This window comes from Rhinopithecus roxellana, chromosome 4, assembly GCF_007565055.1.
Source record: "Rhinopithecus roxellana isolate Shanxi Qingling chromosome 4, ASM756505v1, whole genome shotgun sequence".
Taxonomy (NCBI): domain Eukaryota; kingdom Metazoa; phylum Chordata; class Mammalia; order Primates; family Cercopithecidae; genus Rhinopithecus; species Rhinopithecus roxellana.
Window position 1 is genome coordinate 99,722,714 of NC_044552.1, and position 25,338 is coordinate 99,748,051.

The window sequence follows — 25,338 nt, forward strand, 5'->3', positions numbered from 1 at the left end:
CTTAAATGTTAATGGACTAAATGCTCCAATTAAAAGACACAGACTGGCAAACTGGATCAAGAGTCAAGACCCATCAGTCTGCTGTATTCAGGAGACCCATCTCACATGCAGAGACATACATAGGCTCAAAATAAAGGGATGGAGGAAGATCTACCAAGCAAATGGAGAACAAAAAAAAGCAGGAGTTGCAATCCTAGTCTCTGATAAAACAGACTTTAAACCATCAAAGATCAAAAGAGACAAAGAAGGCCATTACATAATGGTAAAGGGATCAATTCAACAGGAAGAGCTAACTATCCTAAATATATATGCACCCAATACAGGAGCACCCAGATTCATAAAGCAAGTCCTTAGAGACTTACAAAGAGACTTAGACTCCCATACAACACCCCACTGTCAACATTAGACAGATCAACGAGACAGAAAGTTAACAAGGATATCCAGGAATTGAACTCATCTCTGCACCAAGCGGACCTAATAGACATCTATAGAACTCTCCACCCCAAATCAACAGAATATACATTCTTCTCAGCACCACATCGCACTTATTCCAAAATTGACCACATAATTGGAAGTAAAGCACTCCTTAGCAAATGTAAAAGAACAGAAATTATAACAAACTGTCTCTCAGACCACAGTGCAATCAAACTAGAACTCAGGACTAAGAAACTCAATCAAAACCGCTCAACTACATGGAAACTGAACAACCTGCTCCTGAATGACTACTGGGTACATAACGAAATGAAGGCAGAAATAAAGATGTTCTTTGAAACCAATGAGAACAAAGACACAACATACCAGAATCTCTGAGACACATTTAAAGCAGTGTGTAGAGGGAAATTTATAGCACTAAATGCCCACAAGAGAAAGCAGGAAAGATCTAAAATTGACACTCTAACATCACAATTAAAAGAACTAGAGCTGGGCGCGGTGGCTCACGCCTGTAATCCCAGCACTTTGGGAGGCTAAGGCGGGCGGATCACGAGGTCAGGAGATCAAGACCATCCTGGTGAACACGGTGAAACCCCGTCTCTACTAAAAATACAAAAAAAAATAGCCGTACGTGGTGGCGGGCGCCTGTAGTCCCAGCTTCTAGGGAGGCTGAGGCAGGAGAATGGCGTGAACCCGGGAGGCGGCAGAGCTTGCAGTGAGCTGAGATTGCTCCACTGCACTCCAGCCTGGGCGACAGAGACTCCGTCTCAAAAAAAAAAAAAAAAAAAAAAAAAAGAACTAGAGAGGCAAGAGCAAACACATTCAAAAGCTAGCAGAAGGCAAGAAATAACTAAGATCAGAGCAGAACTGAAGGAGATAGAGACACAAAAAACCCTCCAAAAAATCAATGAATCCAGGAGTTGGTTTTTTGAAAAGATCATCAAAATTGACAGACCGCTAGCAAGACTAATAAAGAAGAAAAGAGAGAGGAATCAAATAGACGCAATAAAAAATGATAAAGGGGATATCACCACCGACCCCACAGAAATACAAACTACCATCAGAGAATACTATAAATGCCCCTACGCAAATCAACTAGAAAATCTAGAAGAAATGGATAATTTCCTGGACACTTACACTCTCCCAAGACTAAACCAGGAAGAAGTTGAATCCCTGAATAGACCAATATCAGGCTCTGAAATTGAGGCAATAATTAATAGCCTACCCACCAAAAAAAGTCCAGGACCAGATGGATTCACAGCTGAATTCTACCAGAGGTACAAGGAGGAGCTGGTACCATTCCTTCTGAAACTATTCCAATCAATAGAAAAAGAGGGAATCCTCCCTAACTCTTTTTATGAGGCCAACATCATCCTGATACCAAAGCCTGGCAGAGACACAACAGAAAAAGAGAATTTTAGACCAATATCCCTGATGAACATCAATGCAAAAATTCTCAATAAAATACTGGCAAACCGGATTCAGCAGCACATCAAAAAGCTTATCCACCATGATCAACTGGGCTTCATCCCTGGGATGCAAGGCTGGTTCAACATTCGCAAATCAATAAACGTAATCCAGCATATAAACACAACCAAAGACAAGAACCACATGATTATCTCAATAGATGCAGAAAAGGCTTTTGACAAAATTCAACAGCCCTTCATGCTAAAAACGCTCAATAAATTCGGTATTGAAGGAACGTACCTCAAAATAATAAGAGCTATTTATGACAAACCCACAGCCAATATCATACTGAATGGGCAAAAACTGGAAAAATTCCCTTTGAAAACTGGCACAAGACAGGGATGCCCTCTCTCACCACTCCTATTCAACATAGTGTTGGAAGTTCTGGCTAACGCAATCAGGCAAGAGAAAGAAATCAAGGGTATTCAGTTAGGAAAAGAAGAAGTCAAATTGTCCCTGTTTGCAGATGACATGATTGTATATTTAGAAAACCCCATTGTCTCAGCCCAAAATCTCCTTAAGCTGATAAACAACTTCAGCAAAGTCTCAGGATACAAAATTAATGTGCAAAAATCACAAGCATTCTTATACACCAGTAACAGACAAACAGCCAAATCAGGAATGAACTTCCATTCACAATTGCTTCAAAGAGAATAAAATACCTAGGAATCCAACTTACAAGGGATGTCAAGGACCTCTTCAAGGAGAACTACAAACCACTGCTCAGTGAAATAAAAGAGGACACAAACAAATGGAAGAACATACCATGCTCATGATAGGAAGAATCAATATCGTGAAAATGGCCATACTGCCCAAAGTTATTTATAGATTCAATGCCATCCCCATCAAGCTACCAATGACTTTCTTCACAGAATTGGAAAAAACTGCTTTAAAGTTCATATGGAACCAAAGAAGAGCCCGCATTGCCAAGACAATCCTAAGTCAAAAGGACAAAGCTGGAGGCGTCACGCTACCTGACTTCAAACTATACTACAAGGCTACAGTAACCAAAGCAGCATGGTACTGGTACCAAAACAGAGATATAGACCAATGGAACACAACAGAGTCCTCAGAAATAATACCACACATCTACAGCCATCTGATCTTTGACAAACCTGAGAGAAATAAGAAATGGGCAAAGGATTCCCTATTTAACAAATGGTGCTGGGAAAATTGGCTAGCCATAAGTAGAAAGCTGAAACTGGATCCTTTCCTTACTCCTTATACGAAGATTAATTCAAGATGGATTAGAGACTTAAATGTTAGACCTAATACCATAAAAACCCTAGAAGAAAACCTAGGTAATACCATTCAGGACATAGGCATGGGCAAGGACTTCATGTCTAAAACACCAAAAGCAACAGCAGCAAAAGCCAAAATTGACAAATGGGATCTCATTAAACTAAAGAGCTTCTGCACAGCAAAAGAAACTACCATCAGAGTGAACAGGCAACCTACAGAATGGGAGAAAAAATTTTTGCAATCTACTCATCTGACAAAGGGCTAATATCCAGAATCTACAAAGAACTCAAACAAATTTACAAGAAAAAAACAAACAACCCCATCAAAAAGTGGGCAAAGGATATGAACAGACATTTCTCAAAAGAAGACATTCATACAGCCAACAGACACATGAAAAAATGCTCATCATCACTCGCCATCAGAGAAATGCAAATCAAAACCACAATGAGATACCATCTCACACCAGTTAGAATGGCAATCATTAAGAAGTCAGGAAACAACAGGTGTTGGAGAGGATGTGGAGAAATAGGAACACTTTTACACTGTTGGTGGGATTGTAAACTAGTTCAACCATTATGGAAAACAGTATGGCAATTCCTCAAGGATCTAGAACTAGATGTACCATATGACCCAGCCATCCCACTACTGGGTATATACCCAAAGGATTATAAATCATGTTGCTATAAAGACACATGCACACGTATGTTTATTGCGGCACTATTCACAATAGCAAAGACTTGGAATCAACCCAAATGTCCATCTGTGACAGACTGGATTAAGAAAATGTGGCACATATACACCATGGAATACTATGCAGCCATAAAAAAGGATGAGTTTGCGTCCTTTGTAGGGACATGGATGCAGCTGGAAACCATCATTCTTAGCAAACTATCACAAGAACAGAAAACCAAACACCACATGTTCTCACTCATAGGTGGGAACTGAACAATGAGATCACCTGGACTCGGGAAGGGGAACATCATACACCGGGGCCTATCATGGGGAGGGGGAAGGGGGGAGGGGGGAGGGATTGCATTGGGAGTTATACCTGATATAAATGATGAATTGATGGGTGCTGACGAGTTGATGGGTGCATCACACCAACATGGCACAAGTATACATATGTAACAAACCTGCACGTTATGCACATGTACCCTAGAACTTAAAGTATAATAAAAAAAAAAAGAAAGTAGTCTCTAAGGAACTAAGTAATGTGTGTAAAGTTATGCAGCGAATAAATGGCAAAGCTAAGATTTAGAAGCAGGTTAAGCAGACTTACCTGTTTAGGTTCCTTCCACTAAAATCAGGGTTCTTGGCCAGAAGTTCCAGTAAAAATAATGAGTGAAATAAGATACTGGACATCAGGTGACATCAGGATAAAAAGATCTTCAGGATAATGTTTAAAGAACCATTGCTTATGTCTTCTCCAGTGGTGTCAGGAAATAGATTAAAAATTGGATCTTTTAATATATCAAAAGGTACAGGCCTGCCCTCTCAGTGGTTGAATTTTCGGTTTAACACAGTAGTAAAATGAGAAACAAGTGGGTTTCTAGATCAAGCTACATAGAATAATTACATTTGGGGGCTAAAGACAACATTAGAGGTTATCAGCCTCAGCCCCATTAATCTTACAGATATCACAAGGCCCATAGAGTTTGTAAGTTTGGTCCTCAGTTGCTTTGTCAGTTAAGGGCAGAGAGTGTTCCTTTACATCATGAGGCTCACTTTATATATTAATAGAAAATTTAGAATTATGGTGGATAAAAACTTGTCATATTAAATAGATAAGAGCATGAGAGCTTGGTTGAAATACCATCACTTCACACATTGGAGATAGTATCTCTGAGCTTCTGGCTCCCCTCAGAAAGAAAGAACTTCCTGCATAGGACAGAATTCATCATCAAGGGCATCTCTGAGAAAAAATGACCCTGTAAGTTGTTTATTAACTTATGATTCCAAGACTTTGCTAATTTAAGATGCAAATGAATATACAATGGTCCCTCCTTATCTGTGTGACTTTTGAAATAAGAGTTTTCTTTCGAATTTGCCTAGCGATAGTAGGAGGAACTACAAATGGTGAAAGATCTGAAGTAGATGCTTCTGTTGCCTTTGAGATTTGGCTTCTGAAGTAAATACCAGCAAGCTAGATAAAGTGAAATCACTGTCATCCGATAAATACTTACCAAATACCCAATATGTTTCAGGCAGTGTTCTGGGTGCTAGATCATGCCAAATATTGTATTTTATTTTGTGTGGTTTGTGTAAGACAGAATACTCAGAAGGAAAAAAGGACTTGGAAATATACTTTTGAGAAATTGATATGTAACAGAATTGAGATTTATGTATACGTGTAATGTGTACACAAACATTTATTTTGTTGTGGGTCCATATTGCTTATATAAGTAAATTTGATTTTCAGAATTTCACACAGCACTGGAAGAAATTGGACATTGACTTATTTTACCAATGTATTAAGACACTCCACATTACCACTTTTGTAGTCCTTAATAGATTGTAATGTCATATGTTGTTTTTAAGGTACTCTTTTCCCATTCTTCTCTAGAACAAAGATCATGTCTTGTTCATCTTTGTAACCACCTTAGTGCCTCATGCATGGTTCCTAATACATCATGACTGTGCAATAAATGTCAGAATGAATAATAAAAAAAAAAAAAAAAAAAAAAAACATGAGAACAAGAGCCTGGTAACATGGTAACATACACTGAGGAACACTCAAAGTTCTTAAATAATAAAGATTAATGAGGTTGTCCCCAGGGTCAGGGACCAAGGTACATATAGCAGAGAGAAAAATCTACTCTCTATTTTTAGTATTTATAGTCCAATCCAAGCTAGGGAGCGATACACTTTCATGAATGCCTTTGAATATCAATGAAGAGGCATCTATTTCCATGGCTCTCTCTCCATCAGGCAAGGGTGGTGGAACTCACTCTTCATACAGTCATGCAGAATATGAGAGCTGGAAGAGCACCAATCTAATCTACACTCCTCATTTTACAGGGAGAAAGCAGAGACTTGCCAAGGTGACAAGGCCACTTCATGGCTAAACTGGGACTTGAAGTCATTTTCTGACTCCTAACACAGGAAACAGAATTCAGGGAGTGCTGTCTAATGGCTGGAATCTAAAGACTCATCGAATCTTAGAGTGAGGTAACTTCTTCAGGTCTTTCAAGTTCAACTTGCCCTGAATTGCCGAAGTTTCATTTTTATTCACACTATGAATTCAAACAATTGTGACTCCTTGCTTAATCCACTAAAAAATATCTATGCAGAGCTCACTATGTCTGAGGAGACAACAGAGGTTAAATGTAGTTCAGATCTCACTGTAACAGACATAATCACAAAACTCGTTCAACTCTCAAGAGTACATTAAGGCCGGCAGAAACATGCTCCCAAAGCTTTTCTCAAGGCTCTAGAAACTGTTTAGCTCACTCTTTCTCTCTTCCTCTTCTCTCTCTAGTTTCCTCTCACTGTGACTTTGTGACATCCAAACAGATGTCCTCTAAAGGAGAGAAAAAATAAGGGAAGAAACTGGAAACAGCCAAGAGACAACCTAGAGAAGAACCTGACCCTTGATGTGATAACACAGTTGATGATGATGATGATGATGATGATGATGGTGGTGGTGAAGAAGAATTTTGTACCAATTTGACTTTCCATTGCTGAAACTCAGTATTGGTTTGTTTTTGCTTTTTGTTTTTGTTTGAGACGGAGTCTCGCTCTGTCACCCAGGCTGGAGTGCAATGGCACAATCTCAGCTAACTGCAACTTCGGCCTCCCAGGTTCAAGCGATTCTCCTGCCTCAGCCTCCCAAGTAGTTGGGATTACAGGCATGTACCACCACGCCCAGCTAATTTTTGTATTTTTAGTAGAGACGGGGTTTCACCATGTTAGTCAGGCTGGTCTCGAACTCCTGACCTCAAGTGATTCACCCACTTTGGCCGCCCAAACTGCTGGAATTACAGGCTTGAGCCACCACACCCGGCTTCAATGTTATCTTACACAGCTATGACAAACTGTAGTTATCTAATTTTTTTTTCCTAAGAAATCCCTTAGACTCCTTGAAGTTAATTAGAAGTTCCCAAGCATTAAATATGTACTTCTTTTATTTGCTGGAATTACTGCATTTTCCTTTTCACAAATGCTTGGATTGAATGTATTTTAGTACAGTGATATTTACCAATCTGTCAAATGTCCATCAGCCCTGGGAAAGCAGTCCTGTTCATATGTTGTCTGAAATTCATGAGTCTCTGTACTCTCTGTCACCCACCCACTCCACCATTAAATGCACACAAACACCACAGAATACCATTCTGCCTCAACCTTCTGGAATTTTTTTTAAATCCAAGAATTATGTTACATGACATACTAAAACACTCATGCACTTATAATTCAAATTTCTCTACACTGGATGTTTTTCCTTTATGGCCCCATCTCTGAATGTGGGCCAATAAACCTGCTTCCCTTTATCAGCACGCTTGGCCTTGGGCTAAAGCAGAAGGAAACACCAGATGATAAGACAAAAGCAAGAGAAACCTTAGAAACCAAGCTGACTTTGAACTATTTTGTTTTTCTACACCTGTGCTGTTTTTTTTAGATGGAGTCTCACTCTGTTGCCCAGGCTGGAGTGCAATGGTGTGATCTTGGCTCACTGCAACCTCCACCTCCTGGGTTCAAGCGATTCTCCTGCCTCAACCTCCTGAGTAGCTGGGACTACAGACACGCGCAACCACGCCCGGCTAATTTTTGTATTTTTAGTAGAGAAGGGGTTTCACCATGTTGGTCATGCTGGTCTTAAACTCCTGACCTCAGGTGATCAGCCCGCCTCAGCCTCCCAAAGTGCTGGGATTACAGGCATGAGCCACCACACCCTGCCACACCTGTGCTTTTGAGATGATGTACCACTGGTGATACCATCAGCTGTTTGTTCCAAACATATTTCTTATCATACGTTCAAAAACGTAATGTTGGTTCTTCGAAGCCAACTGAGAAACTAGTATCTCTGTTGCAAATGCAGTCAGAAGGACTGTAGTTTCACTTCATTAATCACTGAAAGATGTGTGATATAAAACATCATAAAATGTATAAAACCTTTCCTCAATAGCGGTTATCCATAAAACAGTATCTTTTATTTTATAAAGATTTGTACTTTTGGGCCTGGCGCGGTGCTCGTCCCTGTAATCCCAGCAATTTGGGAGACCAAGGCGGTGGTGGGGGATCACCTGAGGTCAGGAGTTCGAAACCAGACCTACATGGAGAAACCCTGTTTCTACTAAAAATACAAAATTAGCTGGGCGTGGTGGCACATGCCTATAATCCCAGCTACTAGGTAGGCTGAGGCAGAAGAATCGCTTGAACCTGGGAGGCGGAGGTTGCAGTGAGCCGAGATTGAGCCACTGCACTCCTGCCTGGGCAACAAGAGCAATTCTGTTTCAAAAAAAAAAAAAAAAAGATTTATACTTTTGAAAATATTTTCTTGGCCGGGGCACAGTGGCTCATGCCTGTAATACTAGCACTTTGAGAGGCTGAGGTGGGCGGATCACCTGAGGTCGGGAGTTTGAGACCAGCCTGACCAACATGGAGAAACCCCGTCTCTACTAAAAATACAAAATTAGCCGGGTGTGGGAATCCATGCCTATAATTCCAGCTACTTGGAGGCTGAGGCAGGAGAATCGCTTGAATCCGGGAGGTGGAGGTTGCAGTGAGCCAAGATTGCGCCATTGCACTCCAGCCTGGGCAACAAGAGATAAACTCCGTCTCAAAAAAAAAAAAAAAAAGAAAATACTTTCTCATAACAAATACTTAACATTTATTGAATACTTACTATCTGTCAAACATTGTTTTAAATGTCTTACACAACACATTTAATTAGCTTGCCCACATTTTTTTTTTTTTTTTTTTTTTTTTTTTTTTTTTTTTTGAGACGGAGTCTTGCTCTGCCGCCCAGGCTGGAGTGCAGTGGCCGGCTCTCAGCTCACTGCAAGCTCCGCCTCCCGGGTTCACGCCATTCTCCTGTCTCAGCCTCCCGAGTAGCTGGGACTACAGGCGCCCGCCTCGTCGCCCGGCTAGTTTTTTGTATTTTTTAGTAGAGACGGGGTTTCACCGTATTAGCCAGGATGGTCTCGATCTCCTGACCTCGTGATCCGCCCGTCTCGGCCTCCCAAAGTGCTGGGATTACAGGCTTGAGCCACCGCGCCCGGCCGCTTGCCCACATTTTAAAGAAGAGAAAACCAAGACATTATTTCCTATGTAAACCTTTGTTGCCCTCATATAAATTAAGAATTATCTCACTTGAGTCTTCATCAATTCAATATAGAAAAGATAAGATCTATAGTTTTTGGTCTCATGCTATTATGCTTCATCTGAAACCATAAAAAACCCCAAATCAGCTTATTTTTTCTTGGGGAGATATTATATATTCAGTTTATTGGAGTATGAAAATATAGAGAAAGTCCCAAGTTTTCATATATAAAGGCCAAATGCCAATTACTATCTGTAAAAGAAAAGAACAGTTTGCAAGTTAAAGCCTTATGCTTCTATTAGTTCTATCTGACTTCAGGCAAATTGTTACTGTAAATAAAATCTCTGCCTTGAACAGAACAGAAAGAGGATTTGTTTAACACAGATCTTGAGCAACCTACAAAACTTTTGGAATTCTCTGACTGAGCAAATCAGTGGACTTCTCTTAAAGAACTGGCCTTCAAGATAGTGGTCTAAAAAAACAAAACACATGTATTTCATCTATTTTTCCTCTTCTCACTGCAAATGTTTTAGATGTGACCTTTAGCACTAGCCCGTGTGTGTCTGTGTTTAAGTCTGTGTGTGCAGAGAGATAGAGAAACAGATGGACGTAAGAATACCAAGCCCTGGGAGAGATAATCTGGCCATTTGCAACTGGAAGTCAGATGATTTATTTTAAAATTTGGGGAAATATTTAGGGTCATTCTAAATTCATAATATTATTAATTTTAACTTGAGATATGTAAAAAAAAAAAAAAAAAACAAAAAAAAAAACCTCCCTAATACTAGAGAAGTTAGTGCTGCTGACTTAATTCATCAAAGTAGTTGTTTAATACCTTAATTTAGTCAGGTTCTCAGTTCACAGAAGTGCAGGGGTGTATCTTATTTATCCTTTTATCTCCTGTAATGAATAGTATCACAGCATGACTTAAGGAAAGCACAAAGAAAATTAAACAGCTAAGTTCCAGTTTTTGGTTGTCCAGCTGATGAGCTGATCCATGGAGACCCTACTGTAACACAAACTATGACATTCTCAAAGCCGAGCACATCATCTTGACATATAAAGAGGATGCAGTACTTATTTCTATTAATAAGTGAATGAGGAAATCTATAATTCTGGTAGGTAATCACAAATATTTCTCTGAATTGGAGTCAGGGATGATATACCATTTATATTCTAATACAGTCAAGATGAAAATTGCCCTAGGCCTTCAGAATGTGTTCAGTAATTTTTGGAGAGAACTCAACTGGTCATTTGCAGATAAATGTCCCTATTTATAAATAGGGATGAAAATTAACATTTCTCATTAAACTCCTCCTCTTTCCTACCTTCAAGCCTGCAGGAAGATTTATAGCCTCCATTTTACTAAATAAGAAATTTGGCCAAGCATGGTAGCTTACGTCTGTAATCCCAGCACTTTGGGAGGCCAAGGCGGGCAGATCACTTACGGTCAGGAGTTCAAGACCAGCCTGGCTAATATGGCAAAACCCCGTCTCTACTAAAAATACAAAAATTAGCTGGGCGTGGTGGCTTGTGTCTGTAGTCCCAGCTACTTGGGAGGCTGAGGCAGGAGAATCACTTGACTCCGGGAGGTGGAGGTTGCAGTGAGCCAGGATTGAGCCACTGCACTCCAGCCTGGGTGACAGAGCAAGACTCTGTCTCAAAAAAAGAAAAAAGAAAGAAAGAAAAAGAAAAGGAAACTAAAAATCAGAGAAGTTCAGTAATTTGCTCAAGTTCACATTAGCTAGCAAATGGGTGAACCAGAATTGAACTCAAGACTGACAGATTCCATAAAAAACAATTTCTTTCTACTACATTTTACCACCTAGACATCTCTGTTAACATGTGTACTAAGGGAATACAGCTGCTGGGGGGATAGGAAATGAGTTCTGTCCATCATTATGTAACTAGGGCTAACACAGTCATGAATAAAAATCTATTGAATGAAGCTACTCATTCAACTGATCCGCAACACCCAGCCCACCTTAGAAATGTGCCCTAGACAATGTTCAGTCCTCAGGGCAGCTGGACAGAGCTCTATCCGTAAGTAACCTCATCTGTTACCCAAGTTTGTCTACAAATGTTATCATTTTCTCGGCATTCCACACTGTAGGAAAGATTAGGAAGGCTTGCACAACTTGTCAATGTCAGTGAGGCAAGTTATGTGCTCATAGCAGTAACACTGATTTTCAGGGCCCCAAGCAGTGGCTCATGCCTCTAATTCCAGCACTTTGGGAGGCCGAGGCTGGTGGATGGCTTAAGCCCAGGAGTTCGAGCAGCCTGGGTTACACCACATGAAACCCTATCTCTACAAAAAATACAAAAAATAGCTGTACATGGTAGCATTCGCCTGTAATCCCAACTACTCAGGAGGTTGAAGTGGGAGGTTCCCTTGAGCCTGGCAGGCAGAGATTGCAGTAAGCCAAGATCCCTCTACTGTACTCCAGCCTGGGTGACAGTGAGACCCTGTCTCAAAGAAAAAGAAAAAGAAAAAAAAGAGTGGCCAGGAGGAGAGGATTTCTTCACTTTTTGAGTTCTAAACGTCAGGCCTGTCCACAGTGAAATGGAAACCAAGAAAACTAATGGAGGCCATGATAATGGATTGCCTGAATCAGGAATGGAGAAAGGGTTCCTTGGCAAGGGTGAAAGAGAAGAAACCCCTTACCCAAAGCAAAGAAGTCGGAAATGGGAGGGGATCATTCATCAGAACTGTGGATGGGATTGGGAGACAGGAAGAGGGGCAGCAATGTGAGCTCTCTAGGACTAGGGCTCAAATTGGTTTTGCCTAAGTAATACAGAAAACTATGATGTATCTTAACAGAAGATCCAAGCCCCTTGCATTATTCTTCACAATGACAGTAGTTGCCATGAGTTATGTATACAGTATATCATGTACCAGGCATCTTTACATACACATATAATCTCATTTTTAAAATCTCACACAACTCTCTCAAGTGCATAAGTACCCACTTACACATCAGGAATTTGCATCTCAGAGAGGCTGAGTCATTTGCCCAGTGTTCAATCCCCATTGAGGAGCAGCCAGGACTCCATCCCAGGCTGTCTGACTGGGAAACCCATAGCTTGCCACCTCACCCACAAAAGCTGTTTCTGAGAGGCAGATAATCCCCCTCCATCTATCTTAACAAACATCTTCAAATGAGAAAAAGTGGGGCAAAGGCATATCTAATTCCCAAAGCCCTGTTATAACTTAACCAGTTAATGATGGTGGAGTGCTTTGAAAACGCCAGTGCTGCTCTCTGACTGCCTGGGCTTTGTTGGGGCTTTGAGGCCTCCTCTTCCCCAACTTCATTCTCAAACGTTGGCCTTCTTTGCTTATTCTAAACTCTCCGTAGGCAAGTTTCCTTTTCCCTATCCATCTTACCGAACATGTCATACTAGATGTCCCACAAGCATTTTAACTTAACACTTCCCAAGCCAAACATATTTTCTTCCTCCTCACAGCCTCCCATCTTAACTCATGGAATGAAAGGCTCCACAGAGCTTCTGTTTCCCACAGTGGCCTCTAATAAGGATATCAAGAGAAGCAGGGAGCCCCATTCTTGGGAGGAGCCTTCAGAACCCTTGGCTGATGGGGTAGTTGGAAAGCACTTCACATCAGCACTGTCTCCTGCAAAGCTCCTGGTTAATAAAGGGAGGGAGATGGACCTTAAGCTAACAGAAGTGTCTCAATAATTTTTATAAAACATGCTGAGCAGAAAAATGGGTAAGAGAAAGCCTGTTTCTTTCAAAGAATCATGAATTGCCTTGGAAGGATTTGAGTGGCATAAATTGAGTCTCTGATAGAAGACTAGAAAAAAAAGAAACAAAATTTCCCAAATAAATACTGATGAATAATTAAAAGTACCTACCACCACCGAGGTTGCTGAGCCACCAGCTTCTTACCGAGTTATAATTTGACCACAAACTTCAAAAAGCCTTCCAGAAAAAAAGATTGCTTGAAACAGAAGCCTTTTGTCTTTTCTTTCTTTCTTTTTTAGTATCTCTGAGACAAACCCAAATGGGCCCATCTGAAAAGACAGATTGATTGAACAATATACAGTTCATTATGTGTGCTGGAGGAAGAGAGGGTACTTGATACTAGAAGGTGGAGGAGGGAGAAGCCTGGAGACACACACACAGTTACAGGAATTGTTCTGCAGTGCTGCAGTCAATTTTAATTTTGCTTCTATGTTTATATCAGAGCACAATTCATGATGGCATGTTTTCCCAAGTTCCATCTCTCATCTTCTGTACTCTTCCCCTACTTCATCATCTTACCCAGCCCAAAGTTGTGTATTAGTTAGCTTTCAGTATGTAATCACCACTCCAAATCCTAGTGGCTTAAAACAACAGCCATTTATTTAGTTCATAGTTCTGTGGATTGGTCAGCAATTTGGGTTGGGTTCCGCTGGGTTCCAGTCATGCTGCTTCCTAGTTAGGTGGCTCTATTTCTGAGGCTCAGGTGGTCAACAGAGGCTACAGGGCTATCTGACCCATCATCATCCTGCAGGCTAGCCTAGATTTGTTCTTGGATGCCTCGCACGGTTCCAAGAGGAAGAGCAGAAGTACATAAGGCCCCTTGAAGACTAAGCTCAAAAGTGGCTTAGTTCACTTCCCTAGCATTCTATTGGCCAAAGCATGTCACAGGTTCAGCCAATTCAGGGGTCAAGGAAATAGACATCATCTTTGCATGGCAGTAGCTGCAGCTACATTGCAAAGGGTTATGGATTTAGAGAGGGAAATAATTATGGCCCTTTTTGCAAAAATAAAAATAAAAATAAATAAAAACTATGCATCAGGGGTTTGGGGAAAGGGCCACCATTCCTGTTCCTTTCCTTACACCTTACTCTGCTTTTCTTGCCCCTGTATACTCAGCAGCTCACCCAAATCTCTACAAGTTTTTGTTTCTCAACTCTGCAAAACTCTTCTAAAATGATCTGGTCAACAAGATTTTAGACAGCTATCTCTCTCTGCTTAGCATTTTTCTGAATGTCAAATATCTTGCTGAGACAAGACAAATAACATTAGGAAAATAACAGACTTCCAGAGCCTCAGGAATCCAGTGTGGGTTTATTTTTTTCTAAATTAACAATACAGTTTTTATAGAGTCCAAACCCAAACCACTCTGATATTCTTGGCACACTATTTGTTCTCAATAGCTTCAAGCTTACTTTTAAATCCTTTGTAATCCTACTGGAAATCATTAAACAGTGAGTCATAGAAACTCTCTGATGGCCTCCAATAATTATTTTACCATCTACACCAGAAAATTTTTAAGTTCCATTTTATAAATTTAATCCATTGCTGAGATTATTTGTTGGGAGGGTCTCAATTTTTTCCTTACTGTGTCTCCATGAGGAGCCTCAGGGTCAGTAAGTCCCTGACACTCAAAGCCCTTTGAGGGCCAGCTGCTATGGTCTGATAAACCAAGATGCCTCATGAAAAACACTCATGGCTGTTGCTTCTGCCCTTTTGTACATGCTGGAATTTGTTCTGAGATGTCCCTTGCTTCTCCTTTTATAAATATCCTGCTTGCAGAGCTTCAAGACAGAAGATCATCCTTAGCTCAAAGCTGGAGCTTGTGCTGGGGAATTGAGCTGCTTAAACCTAGGTCTCCATGTATATCTGAGTGCCTAATAAACACTGAAAATGCATAGCACCAAGCTCCACAATTCAAATCATAGTAGAAATTACTTGAAAAGACTTGTTGAATTTGTTTGCAAGTTTTTAATGTATCTTTATCTCCTTTACCAATTGTTATCTTCCTTCCTGTCCCAAAGAGGCAGCCCTACTCCTCTCAATGACCCATCCCACTGTGTCTTCATATCAACCCATCCACAGCACAAATATCACGCCAATAATTTCCATTCTCTTCTCTGAACTTTAATCTCTCCTACCTTAGATCTATGCCATCTGCCTACAGACATGATCAAGAGTTTCTGTGCCCAAAATAAGCTTTCTTTCAACTGACCTGCTGCCCTATTTTGGCTGCCTCTCTACCCTTCACACCACCACTTCACCTCGTATCCACAACTAAGCACACTATAATTTGTCTTCAGTTCCCCACCACTCCACTGAGTAAACAATGGACAAATCAAATGACCTTTTCTCAGTCTCTCACTTGTCCTCTTAGCAGCATGTCATTCTTTACAACAGTATCGGGCCAGCATGGTGGCTCACGCCTATAATCCCAGCACTTTGGGAGGCCGAGGTGAGCGGATCACCTGAGGTCAGGAGTTCGAGACCAGCCTGACCAACATGGTGAAACCCCATCTCTATTAAAAATACAAAACTAGCCAGGCATTGTAGCACATGCCTGTAAACCCCAGCTACTCAGGAGGCTGAGGGAGGAGAATCGTTTGAATGCAGGAGGCAGAGGTTGCAGTGAGCCAAGATTGCACCATTGTACTCCAGCCTGGTCAACAAGAGTGAAACTCTGTCTCAAAAAAATAAGCTAATTAATTAATTAATAACAGTCTACTTCATTAAGCTTCATTAAGAAGTCAAGAGACTTCTGAAACACTGCCTTCTTCTAAGTCTCCTCCAACTTTTCTGTCTGCTCTTTCCTGGTTTCTTCAAGAGACTCCTCTTCCTCCACTTCAGTCTCAAACATTGGCCTTCTTTGCTTATTCTAAACTCTCCCTAGGCAAGATTCCTTTTCCCTAACCATCTTACTGAACATGTCATAGTAGATGTCCCACAAGCATTTTAACTTAACGCTTCCCAAGCCAAACTTATTTTCTTCCTCCTCACAGCCTCCCAACTTAACTCATTCCTCTTCTTGCATTCCTCATCTTAGTTAACATAAACACTACTGATTGTCTTCCCAGTATTCATTCTCTCTTTCTCTAGTATAAAAGTTTTATCTGGGTACACAGCTATCTAGCTAAAGACCACATTTCCCACAATCCCTAGCAACTAGGTGTGATCATGTGACTAGGTTATGGCAAATGGGATGTGAACATAAGTAGTGCAACTTCCAGGTCATGCTTATTAGCCAATCTGTATTCTGTTGCCTACAACTAAGAATCTTGAATAATACAGTAATTGGTACTAAAAGTAAAGTTTATGAGTTTGGGGTTCTCAGTCATCAGCTCATCCCAATTGTCCACATTCCAATCCTAAGGGTCCTACTCTTCCCTATCAGTGCCCTTATCTTTACTTGAGAGACCTGGCAAGACTGAATTCAACCTATATTGTAATTGAGCAACTCATAGGATTAGACTCTGGATATGATTTTCAGCTACATAAATCCTTTACTATAAAATATTTTTAGAATTCTTCCAGGATAATATTAGAAATTTCTTGGTATTGTTGTCATCTACTGAGCTGAGAATTTAAAGTTGAGCCTGTTACTTTCTTTCCTTACTTTCTCCAGGACACTTTGAAGAAGTAAGCCAAACCCACAGGTCTTATATTCATCATGTTTCCTCCATAAATATTTCTTGCAATAAATAGCCACTTACTCACAAAGATTTACACAGGTGATAATTCAAGTAACTCTTTTGCCACAGGTAACAAGAACTATCAATATCTCATATTTCAATAATAACTGACGAGGCTGGCAGATCACCTGAGGTCAGGAGTTCAAGACCAGCCTGACCAACATGGTGAAACCCCATCTCTACTAAAAATGCAAAAATTAGCCAGGTATGGTGGTGGGCACCTGTAATCCCAGCTACTCAGGATGCTGAGGCAGGAAAATCACTTGAACCTGGGAGGTAGAGGTTGTAGTGAGCCAAGATTGTGCCACTGCACTTCAACCTGGGCAAAAAGAGCAAAACTCTGTCTCAAAATATAATAATAACAGTAATAACCATTGCTATTGCCCTCAAAATCTAACCTAGTATGTATTCAATTCTAAATTTCTCATTTCCTTGTAGGTTTGTCTAGAGTGAGTGTGTAGGAAAAATGAGTGTCTGGGTACCAAAGGAACAGACTACAGTAAAGAATGCTAGTTCCCTATTCCTACATACATTTTCCCCTTCCTCCTTAGTATTATTTTTGGGAGGCAAAATAGACAGCTAAAAGCCACATTCCCAGGACCTCTAGCTGCTGAGTATGGTCACATGTCTAAGTTCTGCCCAATGAAACAAAATGGAAGAATAATTTGGGGCTCCTGGGAATCCTGCTTTGTTGGGAATTGTCTCAGTAGGGTAGAACTGTTATTTGCCGTTCCGTCTTTCCTCTTGTTTCTGGCCTGCATCACAGATGTAATGCCCAGTCCCCCAGCAGCCATCTTGGATTCTAAGGTGATCTTAAGAATGAAAATCATGGACTAGAAGAGTGGGATAGAAAGAAGACACCTATGTTCCAGATGCCTGTGGAACCTCAATGCCTACTCTGATACTTCACTTACATGACAGAGAAATTAAATCCTGTCTTATTTAATCTTCTATCACTTGGGGGTTTTATGTCGTATGCAGGCTCACTTAATCCTTGCTGATATATTGAATAAATGTTTTAAGGACAAGAAGATAAAGGAAACAGCATCATAGTAATAAAAGAATGCAGGACTAACAGCAAAGCTGCTCCAACCCAAGAATGTCCCTCACCTAAAGAATGACTTTTGTTTGACCTTTTAAAATTAATCTTGTAAAATGACTCCATTATATTATCCTCATCTTTCAGTTGAGATAATCCAGGCAATAAGGGTTTAAAGGAATACTTCCAGAATTATGCACTATGTGGCAGAAACATAACCAAAATGCAGAGTATATTTGCCTACATATGTAGTCCCCATAGTCACCCAATGCAAGTATCAAAAATATAAGAAGAAAGCCGTAACAAAAACAGCAACCCCCTCCCATGTGACTAGGATCAATTAAGATGATTTACCTCCTGGCACCTGTTTGATAGGCTATTTTCTATGAAGACTTATCAGGCAAGTGCCTCTACGGTCATAAAAGGAAATGAGTGGATGACCCTGAAGTCATTTTAGTCTTCCTTCCACCTTCCTGAGAAGCTCTGGAAGTGCTACTCGGGTGGCTGAGGCAGGAGGATTGCTTGAGCCCAGGAGTTTGAGGTTACAGTGCACTTCCACTGCTAGGGTTAAGTCTGAATGCACTTTTCAGATGCAGCAAAGTCAGCTTCTACAGTCCGGTTTATTCACCCGGGTGGATGCAAAGATTCAGCATCCCCCGCTGCTTTAGAAGGTTTGAAAAGCTCAATCATGCGTATTTTAGAATACATTTTAGACATCATGAGTCCTAAAGGAATAGGCCATGGTGAATAACAGAAAACATCAAACAAACAAATGTTGCTTTCAAGACATATGTGTCAACAAGTCATTGATCATAAACTTCCTGTTAGAAATCAGCTTGCTGCCACTTCACAGAGGATTCAGTTTTCTTTCTTGCAACTCCAAAGCAAAACTTTCCAAAAGAAGATCAGAAAAGCCCCCGGAAGATAACGGAGGCTCTGGCAACAATTGATTGTTGATGAATCTGATCCTACTGGGGAATCTCATAACCAGACACTCTCAGGCACATTCTTCAGAGGAGCCAGAAAATGGTCAATCCTAAAGTCTGACTTGAGGGCAGCTGTGTTGCCATGAAAAAATTCTGTATAATAAAATCTTTTTGGCCATCAAACTAATTTGAAAGCATGGTCTCCAACAGCCCACTCACTGAAAATCGATTCTGCATCCATCTTCTTCATACCCCGGTCTTCCCACTCACTGTGCTACTCACAGTTCCCTAATTGCACTGTACTTGCTGAAAACCCTATGCCTTTGCCCACACTGGTCTCTGCCTGTGCCATCCTGCATCCTCCTTTCTTTACCTGGCTACTTCTCACTTGGCAACTGCGTTATGGAACCAAACTGGGGTCCACTTGCCTGGTGCAGCCAAGGCAGACACTGACATCAGCGTTGCAATAAGAGAAAATGAGGCATTTACTGCAGGGCACCAAGCAAGGAGAATCAGGCAGCTAATGCTTTAAGACCTCAATTCCCCGATGGCATACAAGTAAGGGTTTTTAAAGGCAGAGAGGTAGAAGTGACAAGCAAAGTCATAAATCAATATATGGAGGCTATACTTTGGTTTGACCTAAAACAGCAGGATACCTTGAAGTGGGGCGGCACACAGGTCATAACGTGGATTCAAAAGTTTTCAGATTTGCAGTTGGTTCGGGAGATGAAGGTTTGTCAGAAAATCTGGGATTGGTCTGGCTGGAAGATTAGGTCTGGCTGGAAGGCACGATCTCCTCCAGGTACCTCAAGAAGAAATTTAGAACAAAGAACTAATAGCAGTCAGGGTTCGGTCCTCAGTCTCCCTTATCTGAGGTCTCCATGGCAGTGGACCCACTGGGTGGGGATCTGGGTTTCTGAAAAACAATTCAGGGACATATGTTAAGAAGTTATCTTCAGTTTCTATAAGGAACAAAACATCTGTGATTCTAACTTTCTTGTCTATTGTTTTAAGCTACCATTACCTTCTTGGTTATCAAGTTGCTGATTTACTTCTTAGGACGAGCTAGGTGCCTGAAATTTTCCTTGAAGGAACTCAAGATTTCCCCCTATTTCCATGCTTAGGGGCCCACAGGCCCCTAAGAAGGATCCCTGTTCTGTTTCAACTGCTTCAGGCATCACTTCCTTCAGGAAGTTTTCTCTGACTACCTCCGAACCAAGGTAATGAGCCTCCTCTGAGGCCCATACACCTTGGGCACACCTATGCCATGGCATTTATCACACTCTATTGCAATTCTCAGGTTATTGGAAGGCAAGTTCTGTTTTTTGAGATCTGTGTTGTTATACGACCTATCAAAGTGCCATGCCCTGAAGAACTGGCAAGAAAATGAATTATCAATGTCTGGGTGGTAGGAGTACTGTACCATAGGATGCCAACAGCACAGGGCTTGGCATCAGAAACCCTGCCTCCAGGCCGGGCGCGGTGGCTCAAGCCTGTAATCCCAGCACTTTGGGAGGCTGAGACGGGCGGATCACAAGGTCAGGAGATCGAGACCATCCTGGCTAACACGGTGAAACCCCGTCTCTACTAAAAAATACAAAAAACAAGCCAGGCGAGGTGGCGGGTGCCTATAGTCCCAGCTCCTCGGGAGGCTGAGGCAGGAGAATGGCGTAAACCCGGGAGGCAGAGCTTGCAGTGAGCTGAGATCCAGCCACTGCACTCCAGCCTGGGCAGCAGAGTGAGACTCCGTCTCAAAAAAAAAAAAAAGGAAAAAAAAAAAAAAGAAACCCTGCCTCCAAGGCATGACTTCATAATTTATTTGCCAGATTATTTAAAGTCTCTTAGACTCAGTGCCCCATCTGTAAAATGAGGATTATAATTCCACAGGATGGTTGAAGATTAAATAAAATAATATAGATAAAAGCACTTAGCTATATTTCTAATAACAACTTAATAGACACTATTCAAATATCATTTGAGGCCAGGCATGGTGGCTCACACCCGTAATCCAAGCACTTTTGAAGGCCAAGGTGGGCAGATCACCTGAGGTCAGGAGTTCTAGACAAGCCCAGCCAACATGGTGAAACCCCACCTCTACCAAAAACACAAAAATTAGCTGGGCGTGGTGGCATGTGCCTGTAATCCCACTACTTGGGAGGCTGAGGCTTGAACCTGGGAGGCGGAGGTTGCAGAGAGCCGAGATCGCACCACTGCACTACAGCCTGGGCAAAGTGAAACTGTGTCTCAAAAACAAACAATATATATATATACATAAATTCGAGCATTAGTATTAACATCAACATACAATTTGCCCCTTTCTGCTGTGAAAAAGGACTTGGTGGCAATACAGGTAAGAGGAGATGCCTCCTATTTATTCTAAACTTGACTTAGTCTAGAGGAAATGATTCTTCAGTTTGACTCCTTCCCGTACTTTGTCACTGGCTGGGTTCCCCATGACACCTGCGTGCTGCCCACCTTACTGTTTCTTATCCACAATTACAATTCCCAAAGGATGGGAGGGCTCAGATTCCCCATTTGTGAAATAAGAAGTCAGACTAGACTACCGTTCATCCGCCTTTGATTTCTAATCTGTACACTTCAAGGTTCATATGGGCTAAGTCCTTATGTGTTCTCTACTATATCCCCAGCACCTAGAAGAGTGTTGGGCACACACAGGTCCTTAAAAAATACTTCTTGAATGAATACATGCAAGAATAGATGAACTAATAATGCTTAGAATATGACAATGACCATATTTGTTAATATCTTCCATAAATTATTTACAGCACTCTGGAATAAATAATTTGAACATACCAAAGACTACAAACTTTCATTTATAAGATGAATAAGTTATGTAGATTTAATGTACGGCATGGTGACTAGAGTTAATAATACTGTATGGTATACTTAAAATTTTCTGAGAGTAGGCCTTAAGTATTCTCTGCACACACAACAAAACAGCAATTGTGTGAGGTGTTGTTAATCAGCTTGATTGTGGTGATTGTTTCACAATGTATATGTGTATCAAATCATCACATTGCACACCTTAAACATACAATTTTTATTTGTAAATTTTACCTTAATAAAGCCAGAGGGGAAAATCATTTGCATATAACACTTTAAATCAGGATCCCGGCAGTAATGGCTCTCCAAAAGCAGTAGCAGTTGTTCCATTTATTCTGTTAAACTGAGGACAAAATGGTGTTTGGGCTGATGTGAACCAAATGAATGTCGAGGGTCTTCTCACTATGAGGCACCACCACCTTTGCCAAGTTGCAGAGATAAGGTCAGCACCTGTTCCCTCAACCTCCTATTCTGTTTCCACAGATGACCTAACTGCCCACAACCATCGTGTTTATGATAGTGAGATAGTTGAGAACACCAGACGTTAACTGCTTCCAAAAAACAGTCCACAGTGGGATTTTCTGGGCTCATATATAGCCTGCTTCCCCAGACAACCCAGATTTGAGAACAAAGGAAGAGGAGCAGTCCTCCCACAGCAGACAGGAGAAACAGAAAGTAGACCGCCCCCTCCTCTCCCTTCCCTTGAGAGAGGACGAAATTTTGAACTCTAGTCTCTGTCTCCAATCATCAGGGTGTTCCACAGTCTCAGCCTTGCAATTTAAGAGTCTTTTCTGGTTTAGATTTGTCAAGCCCTGGGAAACAAGTCCAAAAACAGTTGTATAGTGTTGCACAATGCCATTTTCCTCATCTTATATGAAAGAGTTAGGATCAGGCCGGGTGCGGTAGCTCACGCCTGTAATCCCAGCACTTTTGGAGGCCGAGGCGGGTGGATCACCTGAGGCCAGGAGTTCCAGACCAGCCCGGCCAACATGGTGAAACACGTCTCTACTGAAAATACAAAATACAAAAATTAGCCGGGCATGGTGGTGGGCACCTGTAATCTCAGCTACTTAGAAGGCTGATGCAGGAGAATCGCTTGAACCCAGGAGGCAGAGGTTGCAGTGAGCCGAGATCATACCATTGCACTTCAGCCTGAGCAACAAGAGTGAAACTCCATCTCATTAAAAGAAAAAAAAAAAGAGGATCTCTGAATCCAAGAGGAAAATGAGTATAGTAACGGGCTTCTGCTGTGTAGCTAACCTCATATTAGAGTCTACATTCATTTCCACTCCCCCCAGAAGGGGCAGGTGTATTTAAGTGGCAGGTGATTGTATTGGAGGATACAATACAATCCTTATTATATGAAAGGATTTAAAAGTGCTTTAAAGTGCTTTAAAGCACCATACTTATATGAAAGACTATGTAAACCCAAGTCCAGAGTAATTACCTCTGTTGCTCCCTTTCCTCTGCTAAAAACCTGTAAAAGGTATTTATACCATCTGAGTCATGAACCCACTCCTGTGTACCAATTCATTTCCCTGAATGAGTCAATCAGTCATGCTTTGAAGGGTGTAGTCAAGTCGTTAGATCTGACTAATGAACCTTTCCAAATCATGCACACCATTTACTGTAAACCATGCTAGTCCCACACAGTGAAATTACATGTCATTTTATCTCCCAAGAAGCAGGGAGCTTGAATAGGTGGGATACGGCTCCGAACCACTCCCTTAAACGTTTACCCTATTATCTTGGTGTTTAGTTAACATTCAGAAAAGAGAATAGCCATGCAAGTCATTCAAGGCTGCCCAGTAGGTTGGAAACTGGTAGGTGTTAAACACAGAGTATATGATTTTCATACCTTTAACTGCAATAATTTATATTTTTGCAATGTTGTGACCACTGTGCATAAATGAAATACCACATCTAAGGGTTTCTCAGCTACCAAGAACACAGGCAAAACTCTGCCTTCATTTCAGAAACATATCTCATAGTACATGCTACACAAAATTCATTCTCATCTAAGGACAAAGCCATGGATCTGTGGGGCACTGTGGGACACACAAAGTTGGGTCCACCATGGTTCCTTTACTTTTGGAGACCAGTTTCTAGTGGGAGATAGACATAATATAAGGCACAGCGGAGTAAGGACCTGTTGGAGAAATGATTTCTGTGGCAGGCCAGAGGATGAGGACCTTAACTTGAATTAGCAGATTAGGGAAGGTGACTGTGAGGAAAAGGGCCTAAAGAATAAGAAGGATTTCAGGTGGGGGAGAATGAGGATGATGGCATTCCAGCTTGATAGAATAACAGCAATGATAGCATGGAGGCATGAAGCCCTCACTAACACAGAAACTCTATAATGACATCAGCTCCTAATTCCCAGTTAAGTTTCTTGCCTACACTATGCTCAGCCCACAGGGGTCCTGAGAGAAGCATAATACTTCCTCTTTTTCTGTGCTCTAAAGATACATGAAGAATCGCCAACAACCTTTTATAACAGTCACAGTAAGAAGAAACTATTCAGTGTCTGTATCGCTCCACCTCCTTGGCCACTGGTTCTTGGTTTCCAATCCATTCTGTACACTGAAACCTTATTAATCTTCCCGAAAGCTGCATTTCTCCAGACAAGAAGAGCTCATAGAGAGGAAGAACTTATAATACTCTTCTGGGCATTCTAACGTTCACCAGATAAAGCCCAAACTTTTCAATGAGGACCTGAAATTTCTCCATGATCTGGTTTCAACCGTCCCTTCTGCCTTAATTTTCTGCTACTTCACATGTAAGTAATGATGGCATCTTATCACAAGGAAACTACATGGAATCTGGGCATTAAAAAAGAAGAAAACTCTGTAAGAATTAGTCTGAGACAAGGAAGGAGGTGATACTGCTTCCAGCAACAAGACTTCTGATGGTGGGTAAGAGAGAGACAGAGGAGAGAGGGAAATTTGCTAGGAAAGAGCTGCTGATGAGAGAAAAAAAATTGTTTTATCTGAGTGAAAATTGTATTTCAAATTTGAACTTTATAAATACAAATCAAAATAAAACTTTAATAAGTTTTTAACTCACACAATATTTGATCTAGTGAACCTCTTCCACGATTATTTAAAACAATCATTTATTTGTTCAGCAAATATTTACTGAGTGTCCACACTGTTCCAGACATTGCTCGAAGTCCTTGGGGACAGAGCTGTAACATGATGGATGTGGACAGCCATGTAGAGTTCAGTAAAAACTAAAATGATGATACTAAAATGAAGTGGTTAGGCCAGAAGATCTGTATATGATGTGCATTCACACACCCACACTCCATTGCAACAAAGCAGTGACTCTACATAATTAGATAAGGCAATAAAAGACAGACTCTCCTATGTTCCACTGGCAGATTGCCCACCTACCAGGGTTTGCTTGTCCTTCTGAACTCAGTGATATCTCTAAACAATGTGAAAATTTCAAATAGGGATAACTTGATCTCTTTATTAATGTCCCTGTTACTTCTCTTTTAACAAATCATTTTCAATTTTTTTCTAAGATATTTTCAACTGCACCTTTGAACAAGAGAAACATGTCCAACCTCCACAAGAATTTCAGCTTTTCAGAAACTGAGTGTCTCAGTTAATATCTGTTTGGTTGACAATAAAAATCCATTTGAGCTAGCTTATTTGGAAGGAGGAACTTACTCTA